The 27,026-nt window shown below is 37.7% G+C and overlaps 1 protein-coding gene across 1 annotated transcript in view; it reads left to right on the top strand.

The window, feature by feature from the left end:
* Nucleotides 1–13,464: 13,464 nt before the first annotated feature.
* Nucleotides 13,465–27,026, top strand: part of LOC149784944 (uncharacterized) — a 53,194-nt gene continuing 39,632 nt past the window's right edge. The window contains exon 1 of the mRNA XM_089931165.1: nt 13,465–13,678. The gene's annotated coding sequence lies outside the window, so the exon portion shown is untranslated. The remainder of the gene's footprint in view (nt 13,679–27,026) is intronic.

Below are 27,026 nucleotides of genomic sequence, written 5' to 3'. Positions count from 1 at the left end.
CCATCCCTTTAACATGCTCATTGCTGGACCTAGCGGTTCTGGCAAAACCGAATTCGTCAAACGTTTGATCGAACATAAACATCATTTGATCGATCGGCCACCTCAACGGATCGTGTGGTGTTACAAAGAGTGGCAATCGGCGTACAGCCTCTTGCGAGAAAGTCAAGGCGATTCCATCGTGTTTGTGGAAGGCATTCCTAAAGAAGACGACGGCATCGTCTCTGACTCCCGTCAAACCCATTTGGTCATTTTCGACGACATGTTAGGAGAAGACGAAGAAGAAATTAAACTGTGGTTCACGCGCAAAGGGCATCACCGTAATGCCAGTGTCGTTTACATCACCCAAAATTTGTTTCAACAAAGTAAAGCCCATCGCACCATCAGTCTCAATGCACATTACGTGGTCTTGTTTAAAAGCCCTCGAGATAAATCGCAAGTGCAAGTCTTAGCCAAACAGTTAGGAACGCCTTGGCTGACTCAGGCGTACGACGATGCCACTCAAACGCCACACGCCTATTTACTCGTCGATTTGAAACCTACGACCCCCGAGGATTTGCGATTTCGTACCCACTTGTTTCACCACTGGTGCCAAGACGGAGGGCCTGTCCTGTACACGTCTCCGTCCTCGACTTCATTTCACTCCCCATAAAAAAATCTATAAAAACCTCAGACCCTTTTTCGTCTGTCTCACACAGTGTGAACATGACGTCCCTTCAGTCGCATCTTCCCGTCAAATTGATTCGTGCCTTGTATGGCATCAGTCGAGAAAAAGATCCACAAACACGAGCTCGTGTCTTAGAAGCTAGTCTCAAAGAAGTCTTACGATGGTTCACGGTGACAGCACGTCAATTACTCCAAGGAATCATTCAGATTCCTCATCAAACCAAACGCTTTTTCGATCGAAACAAAGTCGCTTTGGTCCAACTGGCCGATCCCCGCATCGACACTCAAACCAAAAATCAAATCATTTTGAAACCTGGAGGGAGCGGTACTCTAGGAGGGGTCATCATTCGCTCACTCTTAAGATGGGATCCTAATGCCCCCAAAGTTATCCCCAAGACAAAAGTCCAACGAAGCCCCAAGAAGAAAAAGACCAGGTCCCCAAGAAGAATAACTTCTCCAGTGGCAGGACCCTCCTCTTACCAGACACCACCCCGGAAAAAGAAAAGAAGCCCCCAGAAAAAGAAACAGAGAAAAAGTCCTCAGAAAAAGAAAAGTCCACAGAAGAAAACTAGTCGCAAGAGAGGCACTTCGGCCAGGACGCAACCTTACACTCGCAAACCACGACCTGCCACGGCGGTGACTGCGTCTCCGGCAGCCTCACGTTTGTCCACTTCTCCGTTAATGACACCCAGAACTGAAGAGTACTTGGAGACGTTGATCACACCAAGAACTTCTCCGTTGATGACCCCCAAAAGAACTTCCCCAGTGGCAGGACCCTCCAATTTAGCGGCAGTGGCTGCTGCTCACAAAGTACCTTCTCCCAAAATCAAAGTCCATGAAAGATCGGGCATGTTACAAAGTTTACTGGATTTGTCCAAGCAAGAACTGGCTCGATTTAGTCCGTTACGTACCCCTGCACGACGTGTCATGCCTGTCCTCAAACTAATACGACGTAAAGACAATCAGTGGCGACGCGTTCCAGTATAAAAAAGGCCTGTGACCAAGTAGGGTATCAGTGTTTTTAGGTGCTCCTAAAGACTCAAAGATGTCACCCTCCAGAAAACCCCAAGGAAAGAAAAGGAAAGGACTGCCACCACGTTTAGCCAAACATGGGGACCTGTTATCTGTCCTGTCCAAAGCTTCTCCACCCCTACGAAAAAACTCATTCAAACGGCCTCCAAAGAGGTCATCGATACCGTGTGCGAATGTTGTTTGAACGTTTTGAAAGGCACGATCCCTTTGTCCAAACACCAGAAACAATGCTTAGGCAAACATCGTCACGTTCTTCGGAAAATGGTTCAAAAGAAAATTCCCATTCGTCAAAAAAAGAAGATGTTAGTGCAACGTCGAGGCATTTTACCTCTCTTGTTAGGCCCCATACTGAAAGGAGTCTTGGGAACCATGTTGGGAGGACTGGTGGGAGCAAGATAAAAAGGCCCTCGGAAGTTCCAAGATCTCAGAATCGACCCCTGACAACTCCATGGAAGGACGAAAATTAGCTTTAGTGCCTTACAAACGATGGATGGAATACCATCGGTGGCAAGAACAACGCACCCCGCATTTACCTCCCAATCCCAAATTGAGCGAGATGTCCCAGTTACAACACGAATTGCAATCCTTGATGGATCGCCAAGATTTGTCCGAAACAGAAAAATCGCAAAAGTACGGTCAACTCTTGCAACGACTGCAACTCTTTCACCAGAAAGCTTTAGACGAAACAGCTCTACACACTCTGAAAGATTTTAAGACCTTGATGAAAAGTCCAGCACCAGTACCAGTACCAGTACCAGTACCACCAGTACCCGTGACCAAGACAGAAAAAGGAGAAGAAGAGGAAGGGTTTCAAACTCCACCAGAAAAAGTACGCAAGTTAACAACACCACCTACCTCCAGAATTGGATGGATTAAAAAGATGATGGCCACCCCTTCTTCCTCACAAGAGAAAAAGAAAGTGAAGACAGAAGTGAAACAAGAACCGATATCCCCCGCTCAGACATCCTTCTCCTCTTCGACACCTATTGCTGGCCGCACACGCAAAGCATTGCAATCCAAGAAAGTACCCCAAGAGAAAAAGAGTAGCATCCTCCAAGAGTGGGTGTCTTATTAACACACCATCCAACACAAAAAATGGAAAAAGTCTTAGCCAGCATTTACTACGATCCCTCCCATCCTGCAGGTTACGCAGGAGTTCAAAAATTGTATCGTGCTGCCAAAACGCGACTGAAAAGTCTCCGTTTACCTCAAGTGCAACGATGGTTACAAGAACAAGCTACCTACACTTTACACAAACCCATTCGACGCAAGTTTGCCAGAAGTCGCACCCGAGTGGAAGGCATCGATCATCAATGGCAAGCCGATTTAGCCGATGTCTCTCATTTAGCCAGCTACAATCGTGGTTACAAAAATTTGTTTTGTGTCATCGACGTCTTTTCCAAATTTGCCTGGGTCGTGCCCTTGACTTCCAAATCGAGCAGCGAGTTAGTGCGAGCCCTGCAACGGGTGTTGAAACAAAGCGGTCGTCACCCTCTTCGATGGCAAACGGACAAAGGCACCGAATTTCTGAACCAAGCTTTCCAAAAAGAATTAAAGAAACGTGACATTCATTTTTTTACCACCGAGAATCCCGAAACCAAAGCCAGCATCGTGGAACGTTTTCAACGCACTTTGAAAGAACGCATGTGGAAATATTTTACGCATCACCACACTCTGAAGTACATCGACATCTTACCGCACCTGGTGCAAGCGTACAACCAATCTTACCATCGAAGCATCGGACGTGCCCCGCAGGACGTGACTCCCGACAACGAAGTGCTGGTGTTCGAGCGCCTGTTCGGTACGTCCCCGACGAGGGCTGTCCCCAAGAAAAGTGGAGAGTTGACCGTAGGAGATTGGGTGCGCATTGGCAAAACCAAACGCACTTTCGACAAAGGTTACTTACCTAACTGGACGACCGAATTGTTTCGCGTCACTGGACGAGTGCATGGCCGTCATCCTGCCGTCTATAAATTGGAAGACATGAACGGAGAAGTACTCAAAGGATCGTTTTATTTGCCCGAGTTACAACGTGTCACCAAAAAAGAAGACGACGTGTACGACATCGAAAGCATTCTCGAACGCAGAACCCGTAAAGTGGGCAAACGACGTGTCAAAGAAGTCAAAGTACGTTGGAAAGGATATCCACCCAGTTTCGATTCTTGGATCGACGCTTCGCAAGTCATCGACTATAAAAAGAAGAAGTGACCATCATACCCTTTCACACAGCAGACGCAGCTACGTCGACCAGTCCTTCTTCACCTAGTTCTTCTGTGCAAGATTTACAAAAACAACCCTTGTGGGTGTGGTGTGGAGAACGTGTGCCTAAAACGCAAATCGTCTTTTTCTGCCAAATCTTCGTGGTGTATTGTGTCATCGGGGCAGCCATCGCCAATCTGAGTTTGCAACAAGGAGGTAAACAATTGTGGACCATTTTATTGAGCAGTTGCATCGGTTACCTGCTTCCTAATCCCTCCCTGAAATTCTCCTCGAACGGGAACGTTGTGTCCAGCGCCAGTGTCAGTCACCACTCCAACAACAAACAATCAGAACGCCATTTTAGACGGAGACACGCCTCTGACGTCCACTAACCCCTCGGACAGCCACAGAACTCTGGAATTATGAGTCACCAAAACCAATTTTACTTAACTTTACCCAGTGACAGTTCCATGGAGGTGTTTCCCAACAACACGTTGTGCTGTTACACGGCCAAATTACCTCAAGCCATCCCGTTAGATCACGAAGCCCATTGGGAAGTGGCTTTAGTCGAAATGATTCACCCAACACAAATCCAAAACATCACTGAAACTCAGAACACTTTTTACGTCGAAATTTTGGACCCAGCACTGCAGCAAAAGATGACGGGCAGTCCTCAACATAACTCACATTCTGCAAAGGAGCTATTATCCCGCAGCAGTGACTCTTCTTCTTCTCCTCCTCCTCCTCCTCTTTTCGTTTATCGCTTTAAAATTAACCCAGGCCATTATTTTAGTGGTCAACATCTGGTGGAAGCCATCGCTGACAAATTCTATGCAACCTTTGACAAAGTTCTGACCAATGCAAAAAAACGTGTCACCATCGAGTACCACAAACAGTTCACCGTCTACTCATCAGATTTGAAAGTGATGAAAAAAGTATACGTATTAAATTTTGCCCTGGATTGTATGACATTTTGGGTGGAGACCTCAAAATGGTCATGGATAAGGACACCAAAAAGATTAAAATGGCAGAGATTGACAACGACGGGCATTTTGCAAGGTATTTTCGTTACCCGGTAGAACTCAACCAAGGACTGAATTTGATCTTCGTGTACTCCGATGTGGTGGAGTACAACGTGGTGGGACACACCTCCGTACCGTTACTACGTGTCATTCCTTTCAAAGTAAATTCTGCCACGGCCACTGACGAGGAAGGTGGAAACACTTACCACATCCACCGCGAATTTGTCCATCCTCACTATTTGCCCGTCAGCAAGTCTTATTTGGACACGGTCAACATTGCTATAAAAGGAGATCTGGGACAAAATATTCCATTCACCAAAGGAAAAGTCAGGGTGAAACTCCATTTTCGAAAACGGTTCTCTCACGACTCGTAAGTAAGTCATGTATCCAGTGTACCGTGGGGTTGCTCGACAGCGAGGACACGGTTTAGGAGACATGTTAAAATCGGCCTTTCGTTCGGTGGCTCCGGTGTTGAAACCGATGGTGACACGCGGATTGCACGCCTTGAAAGATGCGGCACTGACGCAAGGCAAAGAATTTCTCCAAAATGTCATCATCGACAAACAAAACCCTAAAGAAGCCTTCATGAGGGCAGGCAAAAATGTCTTGCTGCAAACGGGTAAAGACATTTTAGGCCGACGAGACACACCTATAAATGTCCTGCACGCTACCGAATCAGGCATTCAGCAAGGACAAGGCAGAAAGGGACGACGAAGAAAACACCCTTTTACCAGACTTCAAGCTAGAAAGGCCAAGAAAAGAAGAACCGTTCGAGACTTAGACGTTTTCGATTATTGAGACACAGCAACAAAAAAATGATGCACCGAGAGTCTTGCGCTTGTTCCAAGACGGAACTGGATATGTTTGCCATGCCCCCCACCATGATGACGATGCAAGAATCCCAGTGGGTGGAATTTCATCCCGTCTCCTCATTGACTGATTCCGCTCCCATCGAGTTTGAAATCAAAGGACAGCCCGAAGATTACATCGATCTGAATAGTAGTTACCTATACTTGAAAGTGAAAGTGATCGAACCACCCAACGCTAACATAGACGCTGATGAAGCAGTAGCTTCCGTCAACAATTTCATGCATTCCTTGTTCAGCGAAGTGGACTTGTACTTTAATAACAAACTGGCCAGCAGCAGCATGGATACTTACCCTTATCGAGCCTACCTGGAAAATCTCTTGACGTACGGAAAAGAAGCCAAGAACACTCATCTGGATGCTTGCGTGGTATGGAAACCTGACCAGGCGACTAAGTTCAACGGCATTACACTTGCTGGGGATGCTTCAAATCCAACGGGATTTGTAGAACGACAAAAGAAAATTGCTGGAAGTCGTAGTTTAGAACTAACGGATCGCTTGCATTTGGACATGTGGTTGCAAGAAAAGTATTTGCTAAACGGGGTAGATATCCGCCTGAGACTGAATCGGAGCAGTGCCGCTTTCCATTTGATGGCTGCTGCTGATGCCACTTACAAAACCAAAATCGAAGAAGCCAGACTCTACGTGCGACGTGTGGAAGTGCTGCCTAAAGTAGGTAACGACATCAGTCAGACGTTGAGCAGAACGACCGCCAAGTATCCAATACGTCGCGTGGAAGTGAAAACCTTCACCATTCCTGCTGGACAGCGATCCATGATCGAAGATCATCTGTTCCAAGGACAATTACCCAAGCGTTTGATTGTTGGTATCGTCAAGAATTCAGCTTTCAATGGAGCCTACAATGAAAATCCTTTCTACTTTAATCATTACAATGTGTCCAAAATGGCAAGACCTTGTGTACCCGACCCTTTGAGCCTAACTTTGGTGCCGCAAAGAATTATTTGAGATCGTACTTGTCCCTGTACGAAGCTACCGGACAGTTAGGAACCAACACCAGTCACGGCATTAAGTACGACGATTATGCAGGAGGCTACGCTTTGTGGGCTTTCGATTTCACTCCAGACAAAGGCAGCGACGAGGGACATTTCCACCCTATAAAATCCGGCCAGATTCGTGTGGAAATTCAGTTTGCGAGTCCACTGGATGCAGGGAACACAGTGAACGTCATCCTGTATGCAGAATTCGATAATACCATAGAAATCAACAGTTTGAGAGAAGTTATTCTAGATTACTAGAAGTCATGGAAGACTGTTATCCCTCTTTACCTAGTGGAGAAACTTTGGACATGAAATGTGAGGAGACTGTGGAAAAAGAAGAAGTGATCATGATGAAGTCGAGATGGCCAGAACAAGAAGCCCATTTAGTCTCCTGTTTTGCCAAACACTTGGTCGATAAAATGACGGAATTGATCAAGAAAAATTGCTATGGATGTCAAAACGATCATCCCAGTCAAATTCAACACGATAAATGCCTGATGTTAAGTCAAGAAGAAAAATTGGACGAGTATCTGGACGAAGCTTGGAGTCTCATCTCGAACAAAGACGTGTTGCACCAGTGGTATAAAGACTTGCGTGAACATTCTTGTCCACCATTAACCACTCAAGAGATCCATCGTATCGAAGCTCTCCTGAATCAGAGTGAGGAAACAGAACGAATAACCGTTTATTCGTCAGACATTTTCAAGCAAAAAGTCAGGATCGAATTGACGACTTATTATTACCTGTGAAGAAGAAGAAAACACAAAACAATGGATACCTGGGAACTTTATTACCTTTTGAACCACAGTTCGTATACGGCTTCTTGGAATCCTGTCGTCTGTGCTAAAGATGAACTCCCTCATCGCAAACCTAAAGACCATCAAGCTTACGTGATCAACACGGACGACAGTCATCTCCCAGGAACCCACTGGGTAGCCGTTTACTTTCCTCAAGAAGGATGTGTGGAATATTTCGATTCGTACGGATTGCCCCCTTTGGAAGACGATATCATTGACTTTATGAGAAGAAATGCTCAAACCACCCGATTCAATAACGTGAAATTACAAGGCACAGATTCCTTGGTGTGTGGACAGTACTGTGTGTATTTTCTGCATCATCGCAGCCTGGGCTATTCCTTAGAACATTTAGTGACTCATTTTGATCCTCGTTCTTCTTCAAGAAACGATGTGAAAGTAGACCGATGGTTTTGTGACCATTATGCTTATCTTTTGTCTCAAGCTAGGAAACGTAGTGTCCATCAATGGCCTAATGATTTCCAACAGTGGAAATCACAATTTCATTCACAACGTTGTCAACCCTGTTCAAAGTAGATTGTCCACTGAGAAAAAAATGTTTGTGATTTGAAAAAAATTGTTTGATGTTATAGTGTTGGATTATTGTTAAAAAATGTTAGAGTTGTTGTTGTTTAGTGTTAAGTGATTTTTTGAATAAAAAATGTTGTCTTTTGAAAAAATGCCTTTGTGGTTTTGTTTAGCTATAAGAATGTTGGATTGATGCTCTTTGATTTCTTACTATCCCTCTCATGACACTCACTGAACGTTGCGGCTCGAAAACCGTGTGTGGGATGTTTTCCTTCACGTCCGCGCTTTGATTTTAAGAACCGGGGTTGTTTCCAGTCTAACCATCCATTGTCGACTCATCCTCCTACGAAGATGTGCTCCAAACTAGCTAAGCTCAACGAAGCCTACGTGAATTTGCATAGGGTAAGACACAGTCTGATACCGAAGCCAGAAGAAATAGAGAATGTGAGAATGTTAAAAATCACTGAAGACCTGATAGAAGAGCTCTTCAGAGAAGAAATGAACAGGGAAAAAGAAGAATGGACAGAGAAGTACAGACTTCAGAGACAGCAGCAACAGCAGCAACAGCAACAACAGCAGCAACAACAACAGCAGCAACCTGAAGCTGACAGAGGCTTTGTCGATTGCCGTATCGACACCAAAGAGTTCTTCTTCTCTTTCCGAAGAAGCAGACCTATCGCCAGAAAGTCTATCCTCAGAGGACATCGCATTCTTAGAAACTAAAAAAGAATGCCATAGCAAACAAAAAAACAGCCCTTTTCAGGTCTACCCAATACTCTAGAAAAGAAATAACGATCAATTTGCCAGTGTGTGTAGGTAGAGTAGTGTGAAAATAAACACTAACTCTTTATTAATAGTGGAAGTGTATGTATTTGTGTGTTTGTGTTAGTAAGTGGTTAAGTAAGTTGGTATGGATAGTAGATTAAAATGATGTTTGTTTTTTTGGCTGTTAGAGGTGTATATTTTGGGTTAGATTGGATTGCTTTGCGTATGTGGATAGTCTATTGAAGTGATTTATAAAAATTTTACAATAGTGATGGGTAGCATAAAAAAGTGAGTGAGTGTTTCTTTTAGGTCCGCGCGTTGTTTTGGGTCATGATCTAGGTAAGATCAATTTTATGTTATTAGGGGGATGTTTTCCATCACGTCCGCGCTTTCACTATAAATTGAAACTCGCTGGGCAGTCTAGCTACCCTTGTTGATTGATCAACACAGCCAGAAGAATGAATAGCAGAATAGTGAAACTGTTAGAACTCCAGATGCACCTGGAATATGCCAGGCGCATAGTAAACGAACTATCAGCGGAGGCTATCATAGAAGAAGCAAGAATGAAAAAAGAAGAGGAGGAGAGAAGAGAGAGGGAAGAAGAGGAAAAGAAAAGAGAAGAGAGGATGTCGTTCAATATTCCCGAGACAGAGGATTGGGGTGTTGAAGCGAATCATTCTCCCTCTGCGCTCCCCAGAAGAAAGGTGAAAGAAGACTGGGGAAGAAGATGCGTGTGTGGCGCCAGGCCAGGAAGGTGCAACCATTAGATAGGTGCATCAGGAGTTCAAAAAAAACAGCCCTTTTAAGGGCTACCCAATACTCTAGAAAAGAAATAACTATCGAATTGCCATTGTGCATAGGTAGAGTAGTGTGAATATAAACACTAACTCTTTACGAATAGTGGAAGTGTATGTGTTTGTGTGTTTGTGTTTGTAAATGCTGAAGTAAGTTTGTGTGAATAGTAGATTATGGGTTTATTTATTGATTATTAGCGTATGTAGAGAGTATAGTTAGGGTTATATTATATGAAATGAGAAAGTAGGGGGATGTTTTCCTTCACGTCCGCGCGTTGTTGGGTCATGATCTAGGTAAGATCCATTTTATGTTTTAGGGGGATGTTTTCCTTCACGTACGCGCTTTCACTATAAGAACCCACAGTGTTCGTCGTTCAAACCATTCTGCAAAGAATAAAAAGAAGATGGCGTCAAACCAAATGGACAAAATACAAACCTTGCAAGACGTTTTAGACAACTTAGGAATAATGGAACAGATGCTAATAAGACTGGTTGAAGACCATTATTCCTATAGTCCCCATCGTGTAAAGATGGAAATTAATAACTTAAGAAAAGCAAAGGACAAGATTAGTTGCGTTATGAAAGAGATAAAGGAGGAGAAGGAGGATGAAGAGGAAAGAATAAGAATACGCAAATGGAACGAAAAAATTGAAAAAGAAGAAGAAAATGAAAAGAGGAAGAAAGAAGAGGAGGAAGAGAAGAAGAAAGAAGAGGAGGAGAAGAAAAAAAGAAAGGGAAGAAGAGTGTAGGAGATAAAATAAGAACTTGGTGGAGAAAAAGAAGAAATTAAAAGAAAACCCAAAGGCCCTTTTCAGGGCCCCCATATTTCTCGAAAAGAGATAGCCTTTGAATTGCCTACCCCCTTTTTTTAAAATTTAAAAAAAAATCCCATGTTAAATTCCCCTTGTACGTATATTGACCCACGATTTATTCCCATGTTAAATTCCCCTTGTACGCATAGTATCCCACGATTTATTCCCATGTTAATTCCCCTTGTACATATATGTTCCCACGATTTTTCGCCATGTTAAATTTCCATTGTACGTATATGTTCCCAAGGGGGTCTGTAATGCTAATTTCCATTGTACGTAATGTATCCCCCTTCACTACTTGTATGTAATTATGCATATTGGGAATGTGTATCTAAATATTTTACCTTTGGCCTTTATCATATTGTTTGCAAAATACCCACGTCAACAGCTCGAGTTCTTACCTGGGAGATAGTTATATCGAAACATCACCGCATATCACCACGGAAGTTGTATTTCATTAGTAGATATTTACGCTCTGCGTATTGCATGCACCATAATGAACGTGTTACGCTGCTTTTTGGTTTAGACACTCATTAAAATGTATGTATTTGTCTTTGTGACTTTTCATGTTTACATGTGTCTTCATAGGGAACACGTGCGCCAGCCACACAGTGCAAGTTTATAATGTTATTCTGACAGTGTGTTTGCCAGCCTTATTTGAACCCTTTCCTAAATGTGCGAGGTTCTTTCAAACGCGAAATGAATTTTGATTTTAATGTAGTGTCCAGTCTGTAGAAAGTGAGATGGTTATCATTTTGTACAGAAACTGTCTCATCAGGATAGCGTCAAACCACAAACTTCTGGCATTCAGTACGACTACCTTTCTTTTCCAGATGAAACAAAAATTTAGATATAATACTTGGGTCAAATACATATAACTTTAAACTATTTAGGTTTGATATTTTTTTATACTTACAAGAATAGTAGTATTTATATTAGCAACATTTTAAATAAGTTGCCAGAAGACGGTTTTATAGTTTTAGTTCTGTACATTATATTTTGAAATAGTAGAGAGGAACACTAACACCAACTGTAAAATTGTCTGCAACCGAATCAGAATATAAAGTTATTTGACAATTTTAATGATGGTTCAGACAACGGTAAAATAATCTCTTGCTGTAGCGAGATGCAATTAATCTGTCATTCGTGTTACTTTGAGTGAAATTCCACGCCGGCTGATCGAAGGATGAGTAAAAACCAGTCACGACACTGTCTTTGATTAAATTCAAAAAAAGGCTGCCATTATAAAAACAATATCAAATATAAAAAGTAGTTGCTTGCTTTCAAAACTAGATTTTAGGAGGATCTGTTAAAGGTCTTTGTCTATTCAGACATTAAACTAGGGTTATTTCTGCATGTACAGTCGATTGCGTGTAATTGTATTTCACTTATCCATTTGTTCGACTTGCCATTCAAAGTGTGCATTTGGTCTGTTGTGAGTGCGCGTGTTTCTTCGCTTAAACTTTGAAGCCCTTACAGACCAAATGCATTTTTTTACCTCATGCTTTTAAATGATGGAACAAAGTTAACGTGGAAAGGTATACCTTGACGCTCTGTACGAGTGACTATTGATAACGTTTAGATGGACATGTATACGTGGACTCTCTGTACGAGTGACTATTGATAACGTTTAGATGGACAGGTATACGTGGACTCTGTACGAGTGACTATTGAACAAAGTTTAGATGGACTCGTATACGTGGACTCTCTGTACGAATGACTATTGAACAAAGTTTAGATGGGCAGGTATACGTGGACTCTCTGTACCAGTGACTATTTAAAAAAGTTAAGGCGGAAAGGTATACCTTGACGCCCAGTGCGAATTATTGTTGACAAAGGTATAGATGCAAAGATATACCTTGACGCCCGGTGCAAATTATTGTTGAAAAAGGTATAGATAGAAAGGTATACCTTTACGCCCAGTGCGAATTATTGTTGAAAAAGTGTAGATAGAAATGTATACATGGACTCCCGGTACGATTATTGTTGAAAAAAGTACAGATATAAAGGTATACATGGACATGCGAATATTGTTGACAAAGTATAGATTGAATGATATACATGGACACCCGGTGCGAAATATTGTTGAACAAGTATAGATAGAAAGGTATACATGGACGCCCGGTGCGAATTATCGACATATGTTTTCAAAGACAAGGAATTACTTAGAGTAAGACAAATATTAAATGCTATTTATGGAAATGTAATTACCCTCATTTCAGGCACACGACGATATTTAATCGAATCATATTCATTTTCATGCAACTTTTAGTTTGAGACCGTGAACAGTTTATTTATTTTTTTTCAAATTGTAAAAGGTAGCAACTTTAATAAAGAATCCTTGTATTATTAAATAGTTTTGCAGGGAATATCAATCATGTATCACCTAAAACAATCGACAAATGGATATATGTCTCGTGAACGGCTTTGCTCCTTCGTTAAATCTGAAAATATGATATTGATATAAAGTTATTTACCAGATACTTCGGGCGGGGTTTACCATACTGAATCATACTGAAGTACTCTAACATCAAAAAAGCATTTTTTAAAAAATCGTTTGCTTTTTTTCCTGGCAGAAAGTAGGTCTAGTGAACTTCATAATTAAGCTATTATTAATATTCCTTTGAATCATGCAGAGTTTGGTATAGATCGGAATAGCCAATGGTTTATAATTCCATTTTAATCAGACTAAGAAAAGTCATCCGACTTTATAAACAGGTATATAACCTATTGTTAACGTAGCATTATCGCAATCGAAAATTGTGCCTTTTATGTGTGCGATATTTTGCAATTTTAAAATATAAAAAAAAAAATTGAGCTTCCTCATCAGGAGCTTGTTATTTACGCCTCTGCCGAATGACATTCTTGTGGTATGACAGAAATTATGAATGTAGGTGTATTGATTGGTGATGATCCACGCCCCTTATCCGTTTCTGTGTTCATATTTAAACCGATATCCCATCACTAACAACAGACTCGAAAGGCTGCGTCCGTACGAGTGAACAAGCGGGCGTAAACTCACTTCGAGCCAACGGCTTAGTCGCAAGTTTCCATACGTGTGTACTCTAGTAATTGTCGTCAGGAAGAGACAGAGAAGACTCGCAAAGCTTCATTAAGAACAGCAAATATAGTTTGAACTGGCTGCTCACAGAGATAACTGACCGAAAGATTGACTGTGTGAAAGAAAATATATTTTGTGAATAAGGTAAGTACTGGACTTCTTAAGTTCTTGTTGAGGTTTTCTACTTATTAATGTTCTTCTAGTACTAATTGGTGGGAAATTTTGAATGTATCAAAATTTGTAATAAAGAACAGTTTGGGGTATTAGAACACTGAAAATCTGCACTCGTTTAAAGAATTGGCCTATATAAGAGTTCGAGGTATCAATGGATAAAGGTGCTTGAATTCATGCCTATACTGAATCTGGTCTCGGTTCCTTTATAGTTTTCATCTTTATTTATGTGCACTTGCTCAGCCCTGAGTCGAGATTTTCCTTCCCTTTTTTTTATCCTTGTCACGTTTGAATACCGATGATTGAATAATATATTTGTTATTACTGGAGCATATTACCAGTGATTTCACGCTTAGATAAACATTGTCTGTATTTATATTTTTACATACAAGTTTAATAAAGTTACAAATATTTAAAAAGATTTGATTTATCTTTTCGAAGACAAGGCTGTGTTTGCCTTCTTTAAAACTGCAATTTAATGCTGATCTGAGCGTTGTTTTAGATCGGCTATTTTTGTGACACACTTGGACGGAAGGCATTTTAAAGTTACAAACCAGTTAAATCCACAAGTTCTTCTATAAATTATAAAATACTCATCTAAAAGGCTATTCCATCTAAAAGGCTATTCTACTTTTCATCATCCGATTAGCAACCACTCACTGTTATGTAAGTGATATTGATTAGAGCCCGGAAAATAATTTATTCATTTTGACTTGTGTTGAAAATGGTGCAGTCAAAGACAGTTAAAACGGCCATTAGACTAAACTATGTTTTAGGCTTCATTAATTAGTGAGATACTAAACTTAATTAGGACATGTTCATTGCTCTGACTGAGTGCAATTATAACTGAATTATTGTTATGATGTCCTGATTCTGCCTTCTGCTAAATTATTGTCGGAAACATGTTAATATACCGACCATGTCTAAGATATACCATATGTCTCTAAATTTTATTTGTAAAAATTCGCCATTACTATTAAATGTGCATAGAATATGTTACAAATGTTCGCATATACGGACTACATACGAAGAGATATGGACGCATAAAAGTCTGTGTGTGACCTTGCCCTTTAAAAAACCATAATACGTTTGATCTTTTACCCTACATCCGTAGGTATTTTTGATCTAGAAACCAAGAGGTTTCTTTTTACACTCTCTCTCTCTCTCTCTCTCTCTCTCTCTCTCTCTCTCTCTGTTTCTATGTGAAGCTATTTATTAAGATATATTAATAACATATATGACAAGAACATTAAATGAAAACTATACAATATTACTATTTTAGTTTTGAATGATAAAAATCGAAACTTGATAGCCATAACTGACTTACTTCATTGCAAGTACGGAAGACTATGTAACATTAATAAAAAGACGCAAATTCTGGAATAAGTCTGTGAAATAATGATTTGAAACAGTTGTAACTCTGATGAAAAGTATTGGAAGCTTATATCAGAAGGTTTGGCATTGTATGTTATTGTACCTATAAAATCTATGATGTTATGTCTTTGTATATTATTGTACCTATAAAATCTATGATGTTATGTCATTGCACGCTCTTGTTCCTATACAATCTATGGCTGATGATCTTTTAAATGCGTGCTCATATTAAATGTCTCACAAATTAAGCAAAAATGGGGTAACTGAATTGGTGGTGTTTGTAATTCTATTCTGATTTCAACTTACTATAAGATAAATATTTTAAACTAATGCAGGGGATGAGTTTTCTTATTCCATGTTCGTCTAATGCCCAAGGACTTGAAATTAGTGACTTTTTCACATAATTCATATGCACATACCTAATACGGCAATATAAAATATTGTGTGGAGCTCAAATTCCAAGCTTTCCTGAAGAATTTTTGATGCAATCTTTTCAATCCTCCTGTTTTATGGAATAACTTTGCCGTTTTATGTGAAACGGATAACATCACTTCTTTTCAAATTGGTAATATCATTGCAATAAATATCTAATCTGTACCGATTCTGTATTGAATCATAAATTAAATCACCGATTATAAAATGAATGATGCAATATTTTGCAAAATTTATGACATCTTTAAGGCTAATTAAAAATGTGCGTGAGATAAAATGTTTTTAATTCATAAAATGAAATTAATATCGACATATTCTGTAAAATAACCAACACATATTGCATACATCACTGTGGTAACGTTTATCATCGAACAGGAATACAATTTGCAACTTTTATTACCAACATGTCAAAAATCATTTGCTTGTAATTGTTTCGATAAACAATTGCCAGAAAAATGGTATACAATTCTTCACAGATCACACATTTAGATGACGGTCATTGCAGTGAAGCAGACTGTATTTCTAAACTGCTCCGATTCCCCGTTTGCAAGTTGTGGGACTGTGTACTTTAATCAGCGCTTTTAAATGAAAGAAACATTCAATTTGTCAGATCATTATTTAAAAATAAAATGCAAAGTGTAAGGAAATGAATATTTGAGTGCTTGAATATTTGCCGACATAATGAAGGCTAGTTGGGTACAGAGATACGAAGTTAAAGGTTTATTGACAAATTTTTATGCAACTCCATGTTTTTAAAAGAATGTGTCCAAGTGTCGCAGTAGTACAAAATGAAGCATCCAAAATGTTCGGCTAGAACATAGAAAGGTCTCAAAATATCAAATTAATTGACATGTTATAAATAATATAAGCCAGTTATTTCCAGTTGTTACTGATATGATGATAGTTAATTTTAGATATAAGATTCATGAATCATTGAATCATTGAAACTTTGATGAGCTTATTTGAAAGTTTGTGCAGTTTGTCATCCCTCATTACCCACCTCATCTAAACTCTTGACAATCTGCATAATTTTGAAGGACAGGCAACAAAATTATGTCGGTATTTTTTTTTTTTAAAAATATTTCTAATTCAACTATTGTAGAATTTATCATTAATTAAGCTTTATTTTTGCAGTAAACATACGTGATATGAGATAAAACCAGGTTTAAATTCAAATATCTAAAAATAAGACACAAATTCATAACTTGTGGGCAGTAAAACTTTATCTCTAAAGCGACATAATTGAATTGCTTATTAAACGAGCCTTCTAATATCGTATGAAGGCTTAATTTTTGTGTAGTTTTAATTTGAATAAATCAACGTTTCGATCTGGAAAAAGAGCCTTTCTAGATTCACCATCTTGCTGTTATAGAATGTTTCCTCAGTCGAAACGTCATTGGCCATTACAAAAACGTCAGTAAAAGATGGATATCTTAGTACACTGTCGATAATCCAGATAAAATTTCATATTTGTCATATCAGTAATCATGCCAGTTTTTATCATTTGTCGTTTACTTTATCTGCATCTGGGTTCGGCATCAATACATGTATGTGAAATTCTATAGAAACGTATAAACGAATTGTATAGAAGGCAATATTATTCTTTGCTATGAATCTGTTGCTATGCATGTCAGACTGGTGCACTAATTGGGATTAAAAATCAGTGTTCTCCGTTACAATTATTTCTTCCAAATAAATTGCATGAGGATTCTTTGAATAGTTACTATATCTTGATTACACAGAACAAGAAAAGAAAGTAGATTACTCGCAGTTTTCAACAAAAAATATCAGGGACAGATTCCTGGAGCGTACTGGAATTAAACTTAATATATTATACATCGCTTGGTCAATAGCTATAATAAATACGAATTACCATTATCGAAGACCAGTTTGGTGATATGAGTGGATCTTTGGTGAGAAACGGAGAACCAGATGAGAACTACCAACCACTGGGGATGACCACACAACCTAAAACTTGGGATTGAACATGGGGTCGGAAACGGTGTAAGACGAATCTAGAACGATGATTATAGTTGAAGTTTCCAGTAATTGGTAAAGTAACATGGTAATGGTCAGGGGCTTGTATTGATAATATTTATATAATAATACTTTGTATAACTACCGATGCATTGCTGTTGTGATATTTGTGAAATTATGCATGTTATGAAAATGGGAGTGGATTTCATACTAGTTGACTTCTTCATAGATTCTAGTTTGCACTTTCTGAATACTACCGGCTTCCTCCATAATCCATTGTTAGTATGAAATTGCATTGCACGAGTCCAGCGGTGGATTTGCAACAAATTAGCTTAAAATGCCTGGGAACGCTGATTCAGTAAGAATTGTTAGTCCAGTCAGTATAGCTACTTATAAATTAAACACCATCATATGAACAAATTGTCGAATCGTGCAATGCTCTTAAAGAAGGCCACGTTTCATAAACATCACATAATTTGAAAGATTAATCAGACAAAGAAAAATCATCCGACTTTATAAACAGGTATATAACGTAGCATAACCAGTCGACAAACATACGGTACGATGCCATCCGCTGCCACCTGCCAGAACCTAAGTAAGGGCTGGAAGCTATAATCATTAAACCGTTTTTTTTTTTTTTTAATTAATGCATGTAGTACACGATGGTAATGACTTTGAAGCAAGAAGTTAAACAAGCAAAAGTACAATTCATGCTTGTTTGAGGCATATACATTTATACAGTCTGTAACAAAATAAGAGAAACCGGAGAAGATTACTAACTATAGATGGGACAGTTAAAACAATCTGTATTTTCAGGATCGAACTCGCGTGTGCTGGAATACGAAGAGAATATGTAAACCACTTCGATACTTAGGATCTAATACAAAATCTCATATTATTGGCAGACCTCGATTTCTTATACATCAAAACGTAGCGACAAATACATAACCTGTAGTAAATATAAGATAGAAAAGAAAAACAGCGAAAGAATAAATTTAAACAAATAAAAAATAAAATGAACAATAAGTAATATAATAAATAAAAACACGTGCACTATAAATGATGATCATACCCAAGACTTATCATGGCAATTCATCCTGAAGTGCGAGCACAGCTTATGCAATTTTTCTTTACAAAAATAGTAAACTTCCGGAAAAATGTTTAAGAAAGTCTGGAATAGTTAAAATGTGGGTGCTATCAGGACAACATACAATTTCTCTTCCCGCCTCTGCCATCATGTAATAGGTCTCGGTTTTCGTGTGTATGTGTGTGTGTGTGTGTGAGAGAGAGAGAGAGAGAGAGAGAGAGAGAGAGAGAGAGAGAGAGAGAGTAAAAGGAACCATTGCTGCCTACTCCCGAGCAAAACTATATACTAAATGATTATCAAAAAATAGTTTGATTTTTTTTACAGTTTTCATCGAAAGGTGTGTTTCTCTCCAAAGTTCTCCCTCTGGTTTTTAAATTTCTATTTTATATTGTTATTTTACCTTTATGGCTTTTCGTGTGCAGAAAGCAATATTTTATTTTTCACGCCTGAGTATGTAGTCTTATTTTTCACGCTTGAGTAAGTAGTCTTATTTTTCACGCTTGAGGAAGCATTCTTTTTGCAAGTCCGCGAGACATAATGCAGTGGTCTTCTGGCCCTTTGAGTCTTCGTCAATAAATCTTCAAATATAGTCTTAGTAATTTGGACGAATTAATAAATTGTTTACACTGTGATCAAGAGCTATAACATTATATTTAGGTAACAGCTGTTGTGATGGAAATAAAATGTATGGCATGTTATAAATGACAAATTATGTCGTGAAGTCCATATTGTTATTTATATTGTGAATTTTATATTGTTTCCGATGTATCAAATATTAGCCATAACGATTTTTCGTAAAAATCATACATCTATATGAATGCCGCTGAAATTAACTGTTGATACAAAGTACTACGTTTGTTCTATATAATATAGCTAATAGGCGGTATTGTTAATTGATGGCAAATCAAACGGTATTTCGATACAAAGGTCAAATTTACGCATTATAGATAATCTTCCCTTTTGTGTTGTTTTTTACACACAATCTCGCACGTACAGATTCAAAACAGGTTTAAAAAATGGGTTGTTTTTGGAACATGCAAAGTGTTTAAGGCAATTACGAGCTCAGAGTTGAGGTTTATCATTTTATTGTGTAGTTTTGAGTTGATTTAGAACAAAAGCCAACATAGTGAAACACTGTGCTTTCTGACTTTTATTTTATTTAATGACCTTTCATAAAATTCATAAGGTATACGATCATCAGAAACATAAAATTTTATCACCAGCTGGGAAGAATATATGACTAGACAGATAAAACGCGTCAAATGACACGTTGTGTCCTTTTTACAGGGCATGTGAAATGTGATTCATTGTTGCAGGTCTAAGTTACACTAGCACAAATACACTTTATGTTTTCGTTCAGTCGACATATTGACAGGGTTTGTTTGAAAAAAGGGGCTACTTCTCTAATTTGTATTAAGTTTAAGAACTATGTGAAGAAGAGCTGGGTTACTTCATGCAAAAACCATAAATAGGCTTGTTTTAATTAATAAATATATGAGAGAAAGATGCAGAGAGAGGATATTAAACGCGTATCAGAATTTGCTCATGAAGCTGCAACTGACTCATTAACTATAATTTGCAATTTCGGGTGCTCTCCCTTTCTCTGTCTGTCTGTCTGTCTCAGACACACATGGCGATCAGAGTTCTGCTTCTCTGATAGCAATACGGCAATAATCAGAAGTGATTGTTACCGGTACAGGCATTTGTTAAATTACAACATCCATCAATTTCTTAATTGTCTGAGACAAGAAGTACACCATTTACTCAGGCTTTGAATGTACAGGCAAGAGAGAAATTAAATTAGACCCGTGAGAGAGAGTAAAATTTTAGTCATTTTGTATGCCGCAGAAAGATCTCACTATATGGAGATTAGGAATTTACCTAGGGTGTTTCAAATAAACACAAGATCGAAAATTCATTTTTAGAACTACTAAATCACTTCTCCGTGTCAACTAAATTAGATGGTGACAAAAGATTGTCATGAAATGTAGTAAATACAATCGGCATGATGCCTGATGTAGGTTCAGTTGTTGTTGCTGTTGTTGTTGTGGAGTTTAACGCCATTTTTCAGCACACGATAGGCTATACATGGCGGCCAGTATTAATGGTGGAGGAAGAACCCACGAAAACCCCTGAAAGAACCACCGACCCACGAGAAGCTACTGGCAAGCTTTCTCACATACCCATATTGACTGAATCTGAGACTCGAACCGCGTAGGTTCAGTTGTAGGTTCCGTTGTGAAATTCACAATTTTCAGCCAACATTTAAAGGTTCTGATTGTTGGCTTTTACAATTTGAATGTGATTTGGTCAAAGGTTTGTAGTTTGTGTCGTTGTCAACGTCGATGACAAAGTTACGGAGACAATTACGAATGAAGACTAGTTGTCACAGACAAGGTGTTCTGGAAGAAAAACAGCAAAACTTAGACTGCAAAAACAATTATAAATAGATGCTTGCAGGATTATCTAAAGATAATTCACAAATAATAAAACTGCATTGTTTACAGAGGGAACTGATTGCATTAAGATATTTTACATGTTGTTTGGGAGGATTGCAAAACTTGCATATGAAGAATTTTGAGATTAGAAAATGCAAAATCCATAATCATTTCCGAAGAAGACCGTACTAAGTGTTATTTTCGTAACATATGCCACATCTGGGACATAATGATTGGTAAAAGCAAGGTTACCAATCAGAATAATTTAAGAGGATCATATAAGAAAAGCATTCTTTATGGCAAGCATGGCCTCAGTATTTACCAGTGAAAATTTTCAGATGGTGAAATGAAAACGATAATAGATGGATAAAAGAAAACTTATTAAATATACGCGTTAATAATGAAATTGGTATAATTTTGGACCTGAGTTGGAAGTACCTGTAGAGATGATTACTTCAAACTATACCATGTAGCACAGAGATGATTACTTCAAACTATACCATGTAGCACAAAGATGATTACTTCAAACTATACCATGCATCACAGAGATGATTACTTCAAACTATACCATGTAGCACTGAGATGATTACTTCAAACTATACCATGTAGCACAGAGATGATTACTTCAAACTATACCATGTGGCACAGAGATGATTACTTCAAACTATACGATGAAGCACATGGGAAATTTCTTCCAGCTGAATTGATGTCAATTCGAAAAATCATATTGGAGAAAAAGGAGGTGAACGGAGCGCGTCAAGCTACAGTGTACATTGAAACAGAAATAAGTGTGTCAAGCTATTGTGTACATTGAAATAAAACGAAGAGAATATTGGTTTGAGACTGATAAAGATACACAGCATCATTCTTGTCAACCGACAACCGTGGCCATAGACACGTATCTAGCTGACTGCTTCACATGGTCAGAAGACAAATCATGAATTCTTTAAGAAGATTGGAAAACAGATCGAGAATTTGTGATCGGTGACAACTGTGACTATATCTACATATATCTAGAAATCAAAGAAGTAAGAAACTTTCCAGAATGGTCTATCCTTCGCGGACAGAAATATACCTAAAAAGAAGTTTTTTTTTTTTTTGTAGCATAGAGTCGTTGGGTTTTATTTCTTTACAATCCGAAAGCATGATAAGCATTTTCTTTCTTTAATTGATTTTTCTCAGTTTTAAATATTCTAGCCAACTTATAAAATGTCAAACAATTAATTCATAAATACTAGTTGTGTAAAAACCGGCCCCTTTTACATTATTGTACACTATTATACATATGAACTTGTAAGATGGGTCCTACTGCAAAGACTCAGATTGGCCGTGGTATCATGCGACAGCAGATCTGGGTATATGCAGATTGTTAGGAGTATCATTAGAGCAAAAAAACATAGACCCTGATTTGCAGACACATTATCCTATGGCAAAGCGGTATCTTGGTTGTTTGCAGTTTGACCCAACTTATAAGCGAGAAAACACGGTCTTTAAGGTTAGCATCTTCATGTTAAGCCCCAATATGACACGTTTGATTAATTTTGTCTTGTAGTTTATAAGTGATCAGAATGCAAACTTTTAGCTAGGTTCTGCTGAACTTGAAATGGTTTATGAAATCGTGACCTGGGTAAATTATATCAACTATTGAATTTCTTTTGGAAGGCAAGTTCAATTTCTTACCAATCAGAACTCACTCCCCGGAATGTGAATATATATATATATATATATATATATATATATATATATATATATATATATATATATATATATATATATATATATATATATATATATATATTGTACATTGTTACGGAATTTGATAAACTATCAATAACATTAATACTTATAACGATGTACATACATCCTGAAAATTTACATAAATCCAGAAATTGCATTTCTTACCAAAATACAATGATAAAGGTTAATCCAGATTTTATTTTCATCCTTTTTCTAAAATGAAAATAATGATAAAAAATACTTAAAATAAAAGCAATCTGACAAACTAATGAAAATAAAAACACACAAAATATGCAAGTTGTAAATGTTCACGTTCTTACGTATTACTAAAATATTTTGTACCATGCTAGATAAAGCCCGATATTCCTCATTTGCCAGAGAAGCAAATAAATGAATGTTGTCCAAAAATAATATTAAATAATCTGTCAAACTAACTGAGTGTTTATTGCAAGTCGTTCTTTCATAGGAACTTAGAACGGCTGCCTTTTATTCAAACAAAATAAAATGTATACAGGGCTGGCTATTGACTCACTATCGTGTAGAACATTAAAATCGCCACTTTTCGAAGAAGGATTTAACAATTATCTGAATTGTTAGGCATTTTAATGTACGACCATTAATCAGGAAAACTTAATAGACATTAAAAGCCAAAGTCAATCGAGGCAATGCGATTTCTGTTTTTCTCCACAAAATTATCAGCCAATAACCGTAATCCGTCCTTGGTAATGCCTCTGGATCCCTTTCAGTGTCAGTTTGCGTCAACTAGTATGATCCATTGTGTCGAGTATTTTTATCAATAATTGGTCTCAGTTAAAACTTGCCGTCTGAGTGAGTTAGCAGTCAAGTAAATACGTCTATAGATTAACAAGATTTTGCCTTAATTTTGAAAATAAATTAATAATATTCTTAACTTTATTTGATATCTTTCAGATCAGATTTCACGCACTGGAACATATTTATATATTTATCTAGAGTCTCTGGTGAAATATTGAGATTTTTTCTGAAATTGGGTTCTGGAATATATTCTCCAAAATATTTATATGCGGAATTTGCCCTTTTTTAATCTGGTAACAAAGGTTTCTTTTACAAATAAAGAGTAAGTCTCAATTATTAAACAGGAGAGAGAGAGAGAGAGAGAGAGAGAGAGAGAAGTGACATTTGCGTCTGTTTAAATATATATTTATAAAAGCAAAAGGAGCAATAATATGAAGCTAAAGCGAATGGTTAATTCACTGATGGAATATAGTTGTAGCGACATTAAATAGGAGGTATATGAATCAGGCCATATGTTCACAAGGTAATGGTATAGAACAATTGCATTATACACAATCTGAACTATCCTACAACACGAAACAATTCATCGACTGTCTTGCATTTTTTTTAATTTTTGCTTGCACTTTGCGAATTACGCTGCATACTAAAAATGGCGGACATAACAAAAGAAAGGTATGGTCAATAACAACTTGGTGGTCATCGAACGGTTTGACAATATTAGCTAGAAAGTATGTACATATGTAACTGTTTTTGAACAAACTAATATAGTAATCTAACGATAATCAGAAGGAAGCTATACGGAATGCCAGTTTCAAAAGTGTTTGCAAGGGAAGTGGTGCAAAGTCCTAAGCAGTCAATGCTTCCATATATTGCGTACGTTTTGTCTTAGCTACTGACGGTTGCAAATGTTATATTAAAGGAACACTGCTGCATAATATATAAAACAATTCCATAAAATGTTTGGAATTGTAGTTCTTGTAAAAACTCAGTTTTTTCTGAGAAAGTTGAGGCAATAATAATAATAATAATAATAATTAGCATCACTTGTAACGTGAATAAGTTGAGTTTGGCAGCTTTCCCATTCACTGTTTGCATGTACCTCACAAACATTCCTTCTACAGTCATGACAAATGAATAGAAAATTTATATATTATGAACAATTGTAATATCATATTAGGTTAGACGAAAGACATTGTTTCAGGAAGAATTTCTTACGTATAACTAGTATTAAATATTAAAATAAAATTCTCATCAGTATAGTTAATGTGTGTAGTTATTAGTTATGTAATTAAGTTCAGAGAAAGGCAAATTTGTTTTGTTTTTGTCTTGACAGTCATAATGTTTGAATAATTTTCAACTACAATGACCATGACTGTTATCCCAATGCAAATTTTAAACAGGTGGGTATTATGACTTCATGTAAATCTCTATCTGTCCCTCCATTAATGATGCAAATTACCTTCAACACAATTAAAGACACAGACATTAAATTTTAGGATAAGACCCCGGGTAGTCCTGAGATATCCTTAATGGGGTTTTTTTAATTTTAAATTTTCCTTACAGACCGCTCCGGTGGCCCGGTGGTTAGAGCTTCCGCATTGGATGCAGGAGGTCGTGGGTTGAAACCCGACCAAGTCATACCAAAGACTCTAAAAATGGTACTAACAGCTGCCTCGCTAAGCACTCAGCATTAAGAGGTTAGTGTTAGGACTGGTCGGCCTGGTGTCAGGATAATGTCACTGGGTGGGACATCATGTTACATGTCTGTGGCATGATGCTAGACATCACGTTATACTGCCACACTGCAGGTATCATAGCGATATGACTTAACCTTTTTTAAAGCTACGTTAAAAATCTAAATCTTACACACAGTCACACAATTTTCATGACAACTTTTTGGATGGGACCAGTTTCTGTGAATAGTTATTGTTTGTTAAAATCTAAAGATTTAAAGTCTAATATATAGAAATTTGAAGTTAGTTTGTGTCATCTTCAAAACCGTAACTGATTCATTAACCCATTAAAATTGACTTCATTTCCTGAAACGTAGTCAAGAGTTGAGACCTATTCAAAATATTTCCTTGTATACTTTCATATCAATAAGCTGGCGATATATGGGATTTACTTTGTCCATCTTTAATCTGTCTTCAATATCCATGTTGAAACTCTTAAAAACAGCTTCACTCATTAAGATTAAACTTTCACTAAAAGTGAACTTGGGATTTGTGTGTGTTTACCATTAGATAAACATAGGATTCATCCTTTTGTCATTTTATTTAATAAGAGAGAGAGAGAGAGATGTGATACGCTATAAACTGACCCCAGCTATCCATACATTTCTTTGCTTATGCACCCTTTCATTCCATGGGCGAAATCTGTAGATACTACTGCAGTCGTCGCACTTTTTCATATTGCACCATGCACAAACCATGTTTTATATTTTTTCTTAAAAGAAAATAAAGAGAACGTTAGGTATTTATTGCAAAGAATATTTTTATTTACCTCACCAATCATTGCATGAAGCTCTTGGTTGTGCACCGTTTGTAAGTGACAATATTTAATGTTCACTAGTTTTGTCTCTGCTATGGTTTCTTATGTCTCGATATCGTTACCTGCTATGGTTTCTTATGTCTCGATATCGTTACCTGCGTAGGGGAGTACTCTGAGATTTCCCACTTTAGAATCAACTCTTCAACACCACAGAAGCTGCGACTTCTATTAGAAATCAATAACCATTAGAATGTCATATAAAATAAATTCTAAACTAGCACTGTGGCATCACTTGGGGAAAATGTGTCGATGAATAACGCCGTCTTTGTTCAATTATGGAAACCATGGCGAACGTTAATTGGTAAATGGGGCATAAAACAATAGGTGAGATGAATTTCCTGATGTTGCTATTAACATTAATGAAGGCGATTCCTGACCTTTTAAAACCATAAATTGCAAATGTGAGCATTTCTTCAGCTTCTCGTGATTAGAGAACGGAATTTGTCAGGAAATCCGGTGGTTTCTATTAAAGGCACTTAATGGAATGTTAAATGTTCTCATTCATTTTGCGTGTTATGAAGATGTAAAAAATATCAGTAGTATGGATAATGTAACACTTTAATCACATTCATCTAAAATTAATAGCAACATTACAAAAAATACCACACTATATATTTAACAAAAATATTATCGACAAAAATAAGACTTGATTAACATCATAATCAGAACTATAGCTATTATTTTTCTTTGCAGTATATTTAAATGAAGTAATGTGCCAATCCCATACTTTAGTTACTATGTAAATAGTAAGGGAACTAGGTTTATAATGCCAAATTTGTGGTTATCGTTCTGTGGTAGTGTCTTTGATACAGAGGGTTGAAGCAATTAAGTCGTTCTACCATTTCCCCCGTGTCCCATCCAACTATATTCTTAACGTATGGAGCAATAATTGTAAAATTTTACAGACTTATTTCTCCACGTACAGCTAATTCTGATATTTGTCCAAAATTCA

Source organism: Sinohyriopsis cumingii, chromosome 13 (genome assembly GCF_028554795.1).
Source record: "Sinohyriopsis cumingii isolate HCF-2022 chromosome 13, ASM2855479v2, whole genome shotgun sequence".
Taxonomy (NCBI): Eukaryota; Metazoa; Mollusca; class Bivalvia; order Unionida; family Unionidae; genus Sinohyriopsis; species Sinohyriopsis cumingii.
This window is presented reverse-complemented; position numbering and strand designations above follow the sequence as displayed.